Source organism: Leucoraja erinacea, chromosome 5 (genome assembly GCF_028641065.1).
Source record: "Leucoraja erinacea ecotype New England chromosome 5, Leri_hhj_1, whole genome shotgun sequence".
NCBI classification, from domain to species: domain Eukaryota; kingdom Metazoa; phylum Chordata; class Chondrichthyes; order Rajiformes; family Rajidae; genus Leucoraja; species Leucoraja erinaceus.
The window spans coordinates 92,060,218-92,074,379 of record NC_073381.1 but is presented as its reverse complement, the minus strand read 5'-3'; the positions used below and the strand labels follow the sequence as shown (position 1 = coordinate 92,074,379).

Here is a 14,162-nt window from a genome sequence, read left to right as displayed (position 1 = left end):
GACAACATGGTCGCTGGGCCGAAGAGAGACACAAAAAATACGTGGAGTAACCCAGTGGGGCAGCAGCGTCTCTGGGGAGAAGGAATGGGTGGCGATCTTGAAGGGTCTCGACCCGAAACGTCACCCATTCCTTCTCTCCAGAGATGCTGTCTGTCCCGCTGGGTTACTCCAGCATTTTTGTGTCTCTCTTCGGTTCAAACCAGCTTCTGCAGGTCCTTCCAGCACACATGGTCCCCGGACCTCTTTGCAGAGAACACCAAGGCTTTGGGAGACACCTCCAGCTTCAGGAACACCCATCGCACGAGGTAGTACGTGGCGAGGCATTTTGGGAGGCGGAATGTGAGGGGGATGTATACATTTAATGGCAAGACCCTAATAATGCCCCTGTCCCACTTAGGAAACCTGAACGGAAACCTCTGGAGACTTTGCGCCCCACCCAAGATTCCAGTGCGGTTCCCGGAAGTTTTTGTCAGTCACCCAGTGGTTTCCGCATCTTCTATGTTCCGGCGATTATTAAAAAAAATTCAAAACCGGCTGCAACTAAAAATAGGTTGCTGATTTAAAAATCGGTAATTTTTTAGTTGAAGCCGGTTGCGATGCTAGTTGAAGGTGGTTGCCGGAGGTTGCAGGTGGTTGCCGGAGGTTGCCGGAGGTGCAGGTGGTTGCCGGAGGTTGCAGGTAAGACCTTCCCCGGAAACCGCACGGAAACCTTGGGTGGGGCGCAAAGTCTCCAGAGGTTTCCGTTCAGGTTTCCTAAGTGGGACAGGGGCATTAACAGTAGAGGGATCTTGAAGTCCAAGTTCATAGCTCACTGAAGGCGGCAGCATAAGGAGATAGGATGTTAGAGCGGGCACATGGTATTCTTGCCTTTGTTACTTGGGGCGTTGAGTATAAGAGTCAGGAAGCTATGATGCATCTCTATAGGACTCTGGTTCGGCTGTAATTGGAGTATTGCTTGCAGTTCTGGTCACCCCATTACAGGATGGATGTGGGGGCTTTGGAGAGGGTGCAGAGGAGGTTCACCAGAATGGTGCCTGGATCACAGGGTTGCAGCTACATGGAGAGATTGGACAGACTTGGATTGTTTTCTCTGGGAATGTCAGAGGCTGAGGGGAGACCTGATATAGAAGTATATAAAATTTTGAGAGGCATAGGCAGGGTAGACACCTTTATCCCAGGGTGGATGAGTCTAACACTAGAGGGCATAGTTATAAGGTGAGAGGGAAAAAGTCTAATAGAGATGTGTGGGGCAAGATTTTTATACAGAGAGTGGTGGGGAGCTGGGATGCATTGTCATGGCAGGTTTAGTTTAGTTTAGTTTGGGTTAGAGGTACAGAATGGAAACAGACCCTTCAATTTCCCTGCATTTGCCCCACATCTCTCTGAACCCTTCCTATAGTTTCCTCTGGCAGCTAATCCCAGACATGCACAACCCCCTTAATCAAAAACCTAACCCCATGGTCTCTCTTAAATCTCTTCCCTTTCAGAGGTCACAGCCTCAGAAGTAAAGGACTTTCCTTTAGGAAGAAGAGGAGGAGTTTCTTTAGCCAGAGGGTGGTGAATCTGTGGGATTCTTTGCCCCAGAAGGCTGTGGAGGCCAAGTCAATGGGTATTTTGTAAGTCAGAGATAGATAGATTCTTGATTGGTATGGGTTTCAGGGGGGAGAAGGCAGGAGAATGGGGTTAGGAGGGAGAGATAGATCAGCCATGATTCAATGGTGGAGAAGACCGGATGGGCCGAATGGCCTAATTCTGCTCCTATCACTTATGAACTAATGGGGGTGGGAGATTGCAACCTTCACGTGGTCCGCCCTGTTTCGACTAATGCAATCAACTCGACGTGCACAAACGGAAGATCAAATAGAGCAACAACTTTAGGCTGTGCATGCCACACAAAAGAAGAAGATGAACTCATGAACACATTAACACAAAACCACCGTGAATGGTGATCGCTGGTCGGTGCGGTCTCGGTGGGCTGAAGGGCCTGTTTCCATGCTGTATCTCCAAATTAAACATGATACAATGAGGCGCAGGTGAAAGGTGCCTTGGTGAGATTTTCACCGGGCTCCCCAGGAAGTTAAATGAGTGGGAAGTGCCCTGGGGCATCCTGATATTACAAGAGGTGTTGTGTAAATTCGAGTCCGGGCTGCAGCTTAGCATTAACTTTAGCACGGAGCCTCTACCCCCAGCATCTGCGGAACTGAGCCAGCACCATCTCACTCACGTGACTTAGCGGTTGGTGTTTACTCAAAATGTCCTGCGCTTCCATTTGTTTATTTACCATGCTGACAATAACTGATATTTGTGTGTGTGTATATCCTAAGGTCTGACTAATTTGTGTTATTTATTTACATATTTGCATACACGTCTGCTTCCAGGTCTGAGTTAGGTGATGGGCTTATTTACGGGCTCAGAGTCCAGTCCTTATTTACCCAGGCTGTTTATTTTAGTCCTCAGCTGCAGCATTATGTGTCGGATGTCAGTGAATCCTTCCTCACTTCCTTTTTTTGGCCCAATAATCACTTGAGTTTGGACCTAAACCAGAACTTTGGGGGCTTTCAATGTGAGACACTATTCAGGAGAAAAGTGGTAACCCAAGGAACTGCCTAGATGCAAACCACCCACTCCTGAGAAGGGGTACCATCAAATTTCACAGGGAGTAATGCCCCTGTCCCACTTAGGAAACCTGAACGGAAACCTCTGGAGACTTTGCGCCCAGCCCAAGGTTTCCGTGCGGTTCCCGGAGGTTGCAGGTGGTTGCCAGAGGTTGCAGGTAGTGGAGGCAGGTAGGGAGACTGACAAAAACCTCCGGGAACCTCACGGAAACCTTGGACTGGGCGCAAAGTTGCCAGAGGTTTCCGTTCAGGTTTTCTAAGTGGGACAGGGGCATTAGGGTGGTAAAGAAGGTTTTTGGTACATTGGCTAATGTATAAGGTGCTGGTCAGGCCGCATTTGGAGTACCTTGAGAAAATCTGAGCCCCATATCTGAGGAAGGATGTGCTGGCTCTGGAGAGGGTCCAGAGGAGGTTTACAAGAATGATCCCAGGAATCAGTGGGTTAACATATGATGAGCGTTTGACGGCACCGGGCCTGTACTCACTGGAGATTAGAAGAAGTTTTAAAGATTCGTACGGGTGTCAGGGGTTATAGGGAAAAAGGCAGGAGAATGGGATTGGGAGGGAGAGATAGATCAACCATGATTGAATGGCGGAGTAGACTCGATGGGCCAAATGGCCTAATTCTGCTACTATCAGTGATGACCATATGACCTTATGAAACAATCATTCATCCCAGATAGGGCGGTAAAGAGGCTTTTGATACATTGGCCTTCATCAGTCAGGATATTGGGTATTCAAGTTGGAACGTTATGTTACAGTTGTACAAGAGTTGTTGAGGCCACACTTGGAATTTGAAGAAGGGTCTTGACCCGAAACATCACCTATCCAGATTCTGCCCGTCCTGCTGAGTCACTCCACCACTTTGTGTCTACTTGGGAGTATTGTATTCAGGGGTTGGACAGGCTAGATGCAGGAAGATTGTTCCCGATGTTGGGGAAGTCCAGAACAAGGGGTCACAGTTTAAGGATAAGGGGGAAATCTTTTAGGACCGAGATGAGGAAAACATTTTTCACACAGAGAGTGTTGAATCTGTGGAATTCTCTGCCACAGAAGGTAGTTGAGGCCACAGTTCATTGGCTATATTTAAGAGGGAGTTAGATGTGCCCCTTGTGGCTAAAGGGATCAGGGGGTATGGAGAGAAGGCAGGTACAGGATACTGAGTTGGATGATCAGCCATGATCATATTGAATGGCGGTGCAGGCTCGAAGGGCCGAATGGCCTACTCCTGCACCTATTTTCTATGTTTCTATGTTGGTCACCCGAGAGGAAGGGTGTCATAAAGATGGGAAGAGTACAGAGCAGATTTTCGACGATGTTGCTGGGACTCGAGGTTGGGCAGGCGAAGACTTTATTCCTTGTAGCACAGGAGGCTGAGGGGGTGATCTTATCGAGATGTATAAATTCATTATATAAAACCGGAGCACCCAGAGGAAATCCGTGTGGTCAAATGGAGAAGGTGCAAATGTGGGTTAAAGGGCAACCGAGGTCAGGATCGAACCTAATCTGACGGAGAAAAATGTTCACACAGAGGGTGGTGGGTATATGGAATGAGCGGCCAGAGGAGTAGTTGAATGAATGAATGAATATGTTTATTGGCCAAGTATTCACATACAAGGAATTTGCCTTGGTGCTCCGCCCGCAAGTGACGACATGACATACAGTGACAGTTAAGAATGATACATAAAACGTTAAACATTAATAATAAAACATTATCGATTAAACATGTGAATTAAATAAAATACCAGAGCAAAAGGAGGCTACAGATTTTTGGTTGTTGAGTAGAGCTACTACTCGTGGATAAAAACTGTTTTTATGTCTGGCTGTGGCAGATTTGACAGTCCGGAGTTGCCTTCTAGAGGGAAGTGATTCAAAGAGTTTGTGGCCAGGGTGAGAGGGGTCAGAGATGATCTTACCCGCTTGCTTCCTGGCCCTTGCAGTGTACAAGGACAACATTTAATAGACAATAGACAATAGGTGCAGGATTAGCCTTTTGAGCCAGCACCGCCATTCACTGTGATCATGGCTGATCATCCACATTCAGTACTTGTGCAGGTACATGGATAGGAAAGGTTTAGGTGGGATATGGGGCAAATGGGGGGCAAATGAGACTAGTTTGGATGGGGCATCTTTGTTGTCGTGGACGTGTAGGGTCGGCGATCCTGTTTCCGTGCTGTATGACTCTGAGTCTGCTCAATGCTTGGCATCATGTTCGACATGGACTTTGTGGGCTGATAGGCCTGTTCCTGAGTTGTACTGTTCCATGTCCTATTGTAGTGTGGAGCGCTAAGCTGGTCCTATGACAATGGAAGACCAGCATCTAAACCATGTGGAAAATTGCCCAAGAGTGTACTTTTCACAAAGAGCGGGGGAATCATCCAATCCAATTAGTAACCAGCCAATCAATATAGTCTCAATCATCAGAAGGACCCCCCCCCCCCCGTAGGCTGGTACCCCCTGTTCCAGGCGGGATGAAACTTTGCCTCCGGGTGGGATTGATCCCAGAGTTCTCCCGACTATTCTTCCGGTCACTCTCACTCCCCAAAAACATTCCTCACTCTCACTCCTCCCTGACCTGTTCAGCTCCACTTTAAACACTAAAGGCTGTAGTAACTCAGCGGGACAGGCAGCATCTCTGGAGAGAAGGAATGGCTGACATTTTGGTTCGAGACCTTTCTTCAACCTGAGAGTCAGGGGGAGAGGGAGACTGGTGATATGGAAGGGTAGGGTGTGAAAATGACAGGCCAAAGCAGATGTTGATAAGAAAATGCAGAATGGCCTTTGTGTGCTATGATCTGTCGTTTTCACACCTTTCCCTTCCATATCTCTGGCCTCCCTCTCCCCCTGACTCTCAGGTTGAAGAAGGGTCTCCATCCGAATACATTTAAAGTAGCTCTTCCTTCCCAATAACCCTTTCTGGCTTAATTCCTCCCTTCACCACCTCCAGTTTAAATTCCATTTGGAATATTTTGGAGGACCAAGAAATCAACAACCAAGGTAAAGATGTCATTGACAGTTGTCAAGATGGAGTGGGCGCAGAGGAGATTTGCGAGGATGTTGCCAGGACTCGGGGGGCCTGGGCTATAGGGAGAGGCTGGGCAGGCTAGGACTCTATTCCTTGGAGCGCAGGAGGATGAGGGGTGATCTTACAGTGTACAAAATCATAAGAGGAATAGATCAGGTCGACACACAGAGGCTCTTGCCAAGAGTTGGGGATTCGAGGACCAGAGGACATAGGTATAAGGTGAGGGGGGAAAGATTTAATAGGAACCTGAGGGGTAACTTTTTCACACATAAGGCGGTCGGTATATAGAACGAGTTACCGGCGGAGGAGGTAGTTGAGGCAGGTACTTTCGCAACATTTACGAAACATTTAGACAGGTACATGGATAGGACAGGTTTAGAGGGATATGGGCCAAACGCAGGCAGGTGGGACTGATGTAGATGGGGCATGTTGGTTAGCATGGGCAAGTTGGGCCGAAGGGCCTGTTTCCATGCTGAATGACTCTATGACAGCGCTGTCAAGCTACAATTACTCATCAGTGATATGACGTCTTACCACTTGTCCCCAAACCTTGCCATAGCCTTGGTCCAAACATGGGTCTCAGTGTACAAACAAGGAACTGCAGGTATTGGAGTATGTGGGAAGACGTACAGGTGTGTAATTGGCTTCAGTAAAGATTGTAAATTGTGCCCAGTGTGTGTTGAGTTAAAGTGTGGGGATCGCTGATCAGCGCAGACTCCATGTGCCGACCAGCGGTCCACGCACACCAATACTATCCCACACACACTAGGGACAATTCACACATACACCAAAGCCAATTAACCTACAAACCTGTACGTCTTTGGAATGTGGGAGGAAGAGGAAACCAAAGATCTCGGAGAAAACCCACGCAGGTCACGGGGAGAATGTACAAACTCCGTACAGACAGCACCCGTAGTCGGGATTGAACCCGGGTACTATGGTGCTGTAAGGCAGCGACTCTACCGCTGTGCCGCCCTAAGCCCTTAGCCATAGCACTATGTTGAGCATAGACATTGTGGGCTGAAGGGCCTGTTCCTATGCTGTACTGTTCTATGTTCTATGTCCCTGAGCTGCTGAGTTCCTCCACCACTTTGTGTTCTGCTTTGAGCGGCAGCCTTTGCTTTCTCTCTCCCCGTCTCTCCCCATCAAATGCAGCCACTGACTGGTTCATTCAGTTTTGTGAGCAGGATGAATTTGGATTGCACATTATACCCTCCTGGACTGTTGTGGTGAGCAGCGTTTCCTCTTCAAGAGACTCGGGCAGTGTGTCTACGTGTCTAAAGTGGGAATGTTTCCTATTTAGTCAAAGCCATGGTGTAATCTTTGGTGGGACTCGCAGACGCCAAAGTGCTGCTCAGCACTTTCCTCTCGCAAATAAACCTTGGCTTACAAACCCCAAGAGTAGTCTCGGTAAACTATGAGATTATTTCACCGCTCTCTTCCCGCTTGCGACGGCTTTGCCAACACTCGCTGCCTGCGTTGGCGGCTGGTGATGTTGCAAAGCTTTGCCCAGTCAGAGACCGAAGCAATGACTCAGGTAAATCCTTCGCAGTGTAGACAAGGTGAGTCCAAACAATTCCCCAGCGTTAAGAAAACGTGAAGACAAAATGTATGGTTGAGTGAAAGTGGCTCAGAAGCTGTTGTTCTCCCCAGTTCCCCCCTGTGTGTGTAAAATAGGGAAGGTAATTGATCGGGTGAATGCACAGAACCTTTTTATTCAGTATAGGGGAACCACAAACCTGAGGACCTAGGTTTAAGATGAGAAGGGTAAGATTTAATAGCAACTTGAGGGGCAACATTTTCATTCAGAGGATGGTGAGCATAATGCAGGAGCTGCCAGCGGAGGTAGTTGAGGCTGGAACAATAACAACATTTTAACGCCACTTGGACAGGTGAATTGATAGAAAGGGTTTAGATAGAAATGGACAAATTGTGGGCAAATGGGACAAGCTTAGGTGGCGCATCTTGATCAGCATGGACGAGTTGGGCCGAAGGGCCTGTTTCATAGAAACATAGAAACATAGAAAATAGGTGCAGGAGTAGGCCATTCGGCCCTTCGAGCCTGCACCGCCATTCAATATGATCATGGCTGATCATCCAACTCAGTGTCCCGTACCTGCCTTCTCTCCATACCCCCTGATCCCTTTAGCCACAAGGGCCACATCTAACTCCCTCTTAAATATAGCCAATGAACTGGCCTCAACTATCTTCTGTGGCAGAGAATTCCAGAGATTCACCACTCTCTGTGTGAAAAATGTTTTCCTCATCTCGGCCCTTAAGGATTTCCCCCTTATCCTTAAACTGTGACCCCTTGTCCTGGACTTCCCCAACATCGGGAACAATCTTCCTGCATCTAGCCTGTCCAACCCCTTAAGAATTTTGTACGTTTCTATAAGGTCCCCCCTCAATCTTCTAAATTCTAGCGGGTTCAAGCCGAGTCTATCCAGTCTTTCTTCATATGAAAGTCCTGCCATCCCAGGAATCAGTCTGGTGAACCTTCTCTATACTCCCTCTATGGCAGGAATGTCCTTCCTCAGATTAGGAGACCAAAACTGTATGCATTACACCAGGTGTGGTCTCGCCAAGACCCTGTACAACTGCATGAGAACCTCCCTGCTCCTGTACTCAAATCCTTTTGCTATGAACGCTAACATACCATTCGCTTTCTTCACTGCCTGCTGTACCTGCATTCCTACTTTCAATGACTGGTGTACCATGACACCCAGGTCTCGTTGCATCTCCCTTTTTCCTAATCGGCCACCATTCAGATAAGAGTCTACTTTCCTGTTTTTGCCACCAAAGTGGATAACCTCACATTTATCCACATTATACTGCATCTGCCATGCATTTGCCCACTCACCCAGCCTATCCAAGTCACCTTGCAGCCTCCTAGCATCCTCCTCACAGCTAACACTGCCCCCCCAGCTTCGTGTCATCCGCAAACTTGGAGATGTTGTATTCAATTCCCTCGTCCAAATCATTAATATATATCGTAAATAGCTGGGGTCCCAGCACTGAGCCTTGCGGTACCCCACTAGTCACTGCCTGCCATTGTGAAAAGGACCCGTTTACTCCAACTCTTTGCGTGCTGCATGACTCACTCCATGACTACTTCTATGACGTCTGTCTCCTGTCCACACGCCATCCCATCCTCTAGGCCTACGTTACAGATTTTACCATCTGCACTCTTTAGTATTCTCCACTTATCACCTCCCCTCTTCTCCCCACCACCAGGCAAGATGGAGAGGGCCTTCTGAGGGAGACGGCAAGGGTTGACCCACTAGGGAAATCGGCAGGGCAGATGGCTGAACTGTTGATGGGTGAGCCATTTGGGACCAGTGCCCGCAGTTCGAGGGTCTTTAAATTAGTTATGGGTAAGAACGTAGAATAATACAGAAGATAGGTGCAGCAGGCAGTAAAGGAAAGCGAATGGTATGTTAGCTTTCATTGCAAAAGGATTTGAGTATAGGAGCAGGGAGGTTCTACTGCAGTTGTACAGGGCCTTGGTGAGACCACACCTGGAGTATTGTGTACAGTTTTGGTCTCCAAATGTGAGGAAGGACATTATTGCCATAGAGGGAGTGCAGAGACGGTTCACTAGACTGATTCCTGGGATGTCAGGACTGTCTTATGAAGAAAGACTGGATAGACTTGGTTTATACTCTCTAGAATTTAGGAGATTGAGAGGGGATCTTATAGAAACTTACAAAATTCTTAAGGGGTTGGACAGGCTAGATGCAGGAAGATTGTTCCCGATGTTAGGGAGGTCCAGGACAAGGGGTCACAGCTTAAGGATAAGGGGCAAATCCTTTAAAACCGAGATGAGAAGAACTTTTTTCACACAGAGAGTGGTGAATCTCTGGAACTCTCTGCCACAGAGGGTAATTGAGGCCAGTTCATTGGCTATATTTAAGAGGGAGTTAGATGTGGCCTTTGTGGCTAAAGGGATCAGAGGGTATGGAGAGAAGGCAGGTACGGGATACTGAGTTGGATGATCAGCCATGATCATATTGAATGGCGGTGCAGGCTCGAAGGGCCGTAATGGCCTACTCCTGCACCTAATTTCTATGTTTCTATGTTTCTATAGACCCAAAATGCTGGAGTAAGTCCAGCGGGACAGGCAGCATCTGTGGAGAGAAGGAAAGGTCTCGACGTTTCCAGTTGAGACCCTTCTTCACACTGGGATAAGGGAAACGAGGGATATCGGCGATAATGTAGAGAGATAAAGAACAATGAATGAAAGATATGAAAAAAAGTCACAATGCTAAAGGAAACAGGCCATTATTTGGTGTTTGTTGGGTGAAAATGTAACGCTAGTGCAACTTGGGTGGGGGAGGGATAGAGAGAGAGGGAATATGCAATGGTACAGTGCAGGACCAGGCCCCTTGGCCCACGATGATAAAGACTTGGCAGGTCCACGTTCAAGTTCTAAACTGGAGCAAGGCCAACTTTAATGGGATTAGACGGGAACTTGCAAAGGTTGGCTGGAGTAGGTTGTTTGAGGGCAAAAGGAGGTGTGGAGAATGGAATGTTTTTAGCTGTGTGATGGTGCGAGTTTAATATATCTATGTTCCAGTGAGAGTGAAGCAGGAGGCAAGGCAGGAGGGAGTTATGGCCCTGTCCCACTGTACGAGTTCATTCAAGAGTTCTCCCGAGTTTGCCCTGATTCGAACTCGGAGATTTACGGTAATAGCCGCTCGTGGGTACTCGGGGCTCAGGTGGACATTTTTCAACATGTTGAAAAATCTTCACGAGTCTTCCCCAGCTTACCGTGTTTCCCGAGTACCTGCCGTTAGCGTTACGAGCCGCTAAGAGACGTTCCCGAGCTCCGACGTACCCGCTACGTACATTCTACGTGCTTACCACGAGTTTGATTTTTTTTTAAACTCGGAAGAGCACTTGAATGATCTCGTACAGTGGGACAGGGCCATAAGGAAGCCTGTATGGTGAGAGAAATTGAGGCTCTGGTCAGGAAAACAAAGGAGGTGGGCTTTGGCAGATGGGAGCATGTGTATAGTGGATAAGGAGCAAACTTAAGATGGAAATCAGGGCATAAAGAGAGCATGAGATTACTCTGGCACAGAAACATAGAAACATAGAAAATAGGTGCTGGAGGTGGCCATTCGGCCCTTTGAGCCAGCACCGCCATTCATTGTGATCATGGCTGATCATCCACAATCAGTAACCCGTGCCATATCCCTTGATTTTGCTAGCCCCTAGAGCTCTATCAAACTGTCTTTTAAATTCATCCAGTGATTTGGCCTCCACTGCCTTCTGTGACAAAGAATTTTACAAATTCACAAGTCTCTGGGAGAAAAAGTATTTCCTCATCTCAGTTTTAAATTAAGCTAAGATTAAGGTGGAGCTAAAGAGATTTTCTAACTTACTATAAGGGAAAGAGAGAATAGGGCCCTTCAGAAACAGATCATCTATGTGTGGAGCAGCAAGAGATGGGCCGGGACTTTAATAAATGAAAAAAGACCCAAAGTGCTGGAATAATTCAGTGGGTCAGGCAGCATCTCTGGAGAACACGGATAGGTGACATTTAGGATCTTCCTCAGACTGATTATGGAGGGGGGGGGGGGGGGGGGGGGGGGGGGGGGGGGGAGAAAGCTGGAAGAGAGCTTGGGATAGGACTAAGCCCGGCAAGTGATAGGCGGATATAGGTGAGGAGGATCTCTGATCGGCAGATGATTGGTCAAAGGCCAGAGATGAAAAGACAGAAGGTGTGAAACAAAAGGATTGAAGAGTTACGAATTGTGAAGCTAGAGGAAGGAATGTGGGGGGGGGGGGTAGGGGTGAGGCCATGTGGTATGCGGGAGGGAGGGGAGGGAATGAGTTATTTTGGGTTAGTTTGATCAAATTGGTCAATTCATTGTTCATTATGTTGGATTGTACGCTAACCAAGCAGAATATGAGGTGCTGTTCCCATCAAAGTGGCCAAGTCTTTCTCATCGTGAGCCAAGGGGCCTGTTTCTGTGCAGGACTATTCTAAGTTCTTACCCATAATTAGTTTATGCATAAATTATATCAATGTAAATTGTCCCCGGTATATGTAGGAGAGTGTAAATGTGCGGGGATCGCTGGTCGGTGCGGACTCTGTGGGCTGAAGGGCCTGTTTGTAGTTAATAGAACTGTGGTCGCTGGTCCCAAAAGGCTCACCCATCAACAGGTCCAGTTTGTGTGTTGCCTCACTCAGGCAATGGAGGTGGCCCAGGATAGAGAAGTCAGTGTGGGAATGGGAAGGGGAACTAAAATGGTTCGCAGTCGGGAGAGCCAGCGGACCGAGGGCAAGTGCTTGATCTACGCTTGGTCTCGCCGATGTACAGGAGGCCGTGTTGGGAAGATCGGATGCAGAAGATGAGGTTATAGGAGGTGCACTTGAACCTCTGGCTTACCCAGAAAGACTGCTCATCCTGGATGAAGGTGGGGGAGGAGGAAGAGGAGAAGTCTTCAATTAATATTCCTGCTCTGTTTTTGCTTTAGAGTAAGATTCAAAAACGTTGGGATTTTGGGACCGTTAATTGAGATGTCCTAAGGAGGGTCTCGACCCGAAACGTCACCCATTCCTGCTCTCCAGAGATGCTGCCTGTCCCCGCTGAGTTACTCCAGCTTTTTGTGCCCGTCTCGTCACAGTGGAGGAGGTGCTGGAAGTCCCAAGGCGTACGAGGCTAGATCTCCCGAGCCTGATCAGTTATATCCAAAGACACTGTGGGAAGCTGGGGTTGAGATTGCAGGAGCCCTGGCTGAGCGATATGAACCATCGTTAGATAAGGGTGAGGCGACGCAAGGCCGGAGGGTGGCCAATAATGTGTCTCCGTTTAAGAAGGGCTGCAACGAAGAACCTGTGAACGAAAGACTAGTAAGCCTAACGCCTGTGGTAGGAAAGTGCCTGGGGAGGATTTTGAGGCTTAAGATACATATATGCATTTGGGTAGATCGGGCTTGGGTAAGGATAGTCTGCATGGATTTGTACGTGGGAGATCATGGCTCAAAAATGTTATTGAGATTTTTAAAGATGTAATCAAACATGCTCTTCAAGGGCAGGGCTATAGATGTAGTCTACGCGGACTTTAGCTAGGCCTTTGACAAGGTTCCACTTTGGTGGCAAGAACAGGAAAGCAGACTATTATCTGAACGGTGGCCGATTAGGAAAAGGGGAGATGCAAAGAGACCTGGGTGTCATGGTACACCAGTCATTGAAAGTAGGCATGCAGGTGCAGCAGGCAGTGAAGAAAGCGAATGGTATGTTAGCTTTCATAGCAAAAGGATTTGAGTCTAGGAGCAGGGAGGTTCTACTGCAGTTGTACAGGGTCTTGGTGAGACCACATCTGGAGTATTGCGTACAGTTTTGGTCTCCTAATCTGAGGAAAGACATTCTTGCCATACAGGGAGTACAGAGAAGGTTCACCAGACTGATTCCTGGTATGTCAGGACTTTCATATGAAGAAAGACTGGATAGACTCGGCTTGTACTCGCTGAAATTTATAAGATTGAGGGGGGGATCTTATAGAAACTTACAAAATTCTTAAGGGGTTGGACAGGCTAGATGCAGGAAGATTGTTCCCGATGTTGGGGAAGTCCAGAACAAGATGTCACAGTTTAAGGATAAGGGGGAAATCTTTTAGGACTGAGATGAGAAAAACATTTTTCACACCGAGAGTGGTGAATCTCTGGAATTCTCTGACACAGAAGGTAGTTGAGGCCAGTTCATTGCCTATATTTAAGAGGGAGTTAGATGTGGCCCTTGTGGCTAAAGGTATCAGGGGGTATGGAGAGAAGACAGGTACAGGATACTGAGTTGGATGATCAGCCATGATCATATTGAATGGCGGTGCAGGCTCGAAGGGCCGAATGGCCTACTCCTACACCTATTTTCTAAGTTTCTATGTTTCTATGTTCCGCCTGATAGGCTGCTCTGGAAGGTTAGATCACTTGGGATCCAGGGTGAGATCAAGTCGTCAATTTTATTTCTACAGCACATTTAAAAACAAATCTCGTTGACTAAAGTGCTTTATATCAGTGCAGGTACTAACATGCTACATACAGTGGTACATAGATCTAACAATACATACATAAATACATACATACAGCGCTCCCTCAGAGGACCTCAAGAAACCCTTGTGAGTAGAAATAGGTTTGAAGTCTAGACTTAAAGGAGTCGATGGAGGGGGCGGTTCTGATGAGAAGAGGGATGCTGTTCCACAGTCTAGGTGCTGCAGCCAACTGGATGGAGAATTGGCTTCATGGAAGGCAACACAGGGTGATGGTGGCAGGTAGTTTACCGGACTGGAGACCCGTGACTAGTAGTGTTCCTCATCTGCACCCTTTCCAAACCCTCCAACATGCTTCTTGCAACGGGGTGACCAGAATACTCCAAATGCCATCCATTCACTGCCACCATCCACCACCCCCCGCAGCAGGCGGCACGGAATACTCTTTCAGGCATCGCTCTTTCCTCACGAGAACACCACCACTATCCACTCCCCCCCCCCCCCCCCCCACCATCTCCCCCCCCACCC

At 47.9% G+C, this 14,162-nt stretch overlaps 1 protein-coding gene across 2 annotated transcripts in view; it reads left to right on the top strand.

Moving 5' to 3' along the window:
* LOC129697562 (uncharacterized) overlaps positions 1-14,162 on the top strand; it is a 62,658-nt gene that overhangs the window by 25,497 nt on the left and 22,999 nt on the right. The gene's annotated exons all lie outside the window — the stretch shown is intronic.